General features: G+C 39.9%; 1 pseudogene; it reads right to left on the bottom strand.

Annotated features, from left to right (window-relative positions):
- Positions 1-340: 340 nt before the first annotated feature.
- On the bottom strand, positions 341-434 carry LOC122116608 (annotated as a pseudogene).
- Positions 435-1,771: the final 1,337 nt, after the last annotated feature.

The raw sequence follows: 1,771 nt of genomic DNA, 5'->3' as shown, positions 1-1,771 counted from the left end.
CTCGTACCACATAAACGGAAAGGAAAAAAAAAAACCAGAAGTGGTGCTGTGGTTCAAGTGGTAGAGAGCTAGTCTTAAGCAAAGAAGCTCAGGGACAGTGGCCAGGCCCTGAGTTTAAGCCCCAGGACTGGCCAAAAAAAAATTAAGTTGTAGGGAATATCCTTTTCCTGCTTATGTTACCTGCTGACTCATTCAGGGTAGATATTTCTGGACCTATTTGCTAGTAATCAGTTCTCCTTTTAATTTTTAATTAATTAATTAACTAATTTTATTGTCAAAATACCATACAGAGGGGTTACAATTACATGGGCAAGGTAATGAGCGCATTTCTTATCAAGCAAAAAATATGGAACACTTCACAAATTTGTGCAGGGGCCATGCTAATCTTCTCTGTATCATTCCAATTTTAGTATATGTGCTGCTGAAGTGAGCACTGTAATGGGTTCTTGTTGATTTTGAAGTTGAGCTGTGTGTTTTTCATGCTAAAGAAATCTGTATGATAGGCTAGACTATAGCACACTGTAGTCCTGGGTCTAGAAAACTAAATAAATACAAAAACCACAAAAGAAAGCATAAGGTAGGAGAGTTAATTGTAAGCAAGAAAAATGAGCCATCCCAAGTAACATAATGAGATGCTATGTCTAAAACAAAAAACTGAATGTGATGGCACCTGACTGTAACTCAGGTACCCAAGAGCTAGGGAGATAGAGCCCAGACAAAAGTGAGACTCGTGAGCCAGTCCAGGCCAAAAAAAAAAAAAGTCCATGAGATCATTATCTCCAATGAACTAGCAAAAAATACAGAAATGGAGCTGTGGCTCAAATGGTAGAATGACAGCTTTGAGTGGAAAAATGGAAGCTAGAGGCTCTGAGTTCAGGCATCAGTGACAGCATACACACACACACACACACAATGTTAGCAAGACCCTATCTCAAAACAGCACTGGATGTAGTGGTCACATTTGTAGTCTCAGCTACTCAAGAGGTACGTGCAGGAGAATCTCAGTTCAAGGCCAGCCTCCAGTAAAGTTAGCAGGAAAAGTTATCTGAAAATGAGAACTAAAAGAAAAGAGATTGGGCCAGGTGCCCATGGCTCACGCCTGTAATCCTAGCCACTCAGGAGGCTGAGATCTGAGGATTGTGGTTCACAGCCAGCCCGGGAGGAAAGTCCGTGAAACTCTTATCTCCAATAAACCATCAGAAAACTGGAAGTGGTGCTGTAGCTCAAGTGGTAGAGCGCTAGCCTTGAGCTATAGAGCTGAGGGACAGTGCTCAGGCCCAGAGCTCAAGCCCCACGACCAACCAAAAAAAAAAAAAAAAAGGATTGGGATTGGAGGGTTAGCTTAAGTGGTAGAACATTTGGGAGTCCACAATTAAGAAAGAAATCGCTTCCTATTTCCACTGTGTGTTATTTTCATTTCCAATAAGAAAAAGGTACTGGATTTCCTCAAGTGCATTTTTCAGGCCTTCGTGAGATCATCCTATAAAATTTCTGAAATATCATGTCTCTCAATTCCCCCACAGCACAAAGATTTCAATTATCACTTTAATTAAAATAAAATAGCACCACTCTCCTTTCTGTCTCATTTTTCTCCATAACATTTTTCACTACCAACACTAATGAAAACTCAAGAGGTTTCCACTATTCTAACTTGAGTGGCAAAAAAAAAAAAAATCCGTGCTATTTTATTTAGGATCCTTTCACAATTTTCATAAGAAAATTCAACCCTAGTTTTCTCTGGGGAAGGATTTCTTTGTTCCTAGCTCTTCTG

This window comes from Dipodomys spectabilis, unplaced genomic scaffold (assembly GCF_019054845.1).
Source record: "Dipodomys spectabilis isolate Male_0828 unplaced genomic scaffold, ASM1905484v1 ptg000136l, whole genome shotgun sequence".
NCBI lineage: Eukaryota > Metazoa > Chordata > Mammalia > Rodentia > Heteromyidae > Dipodomys > Dipodomys spectabilis.
The sequence above is the reverse complement of the archived record's forward strand: the minus strand, read 5'-3'. Positions and strand labels throughout refer to the sequence as shown.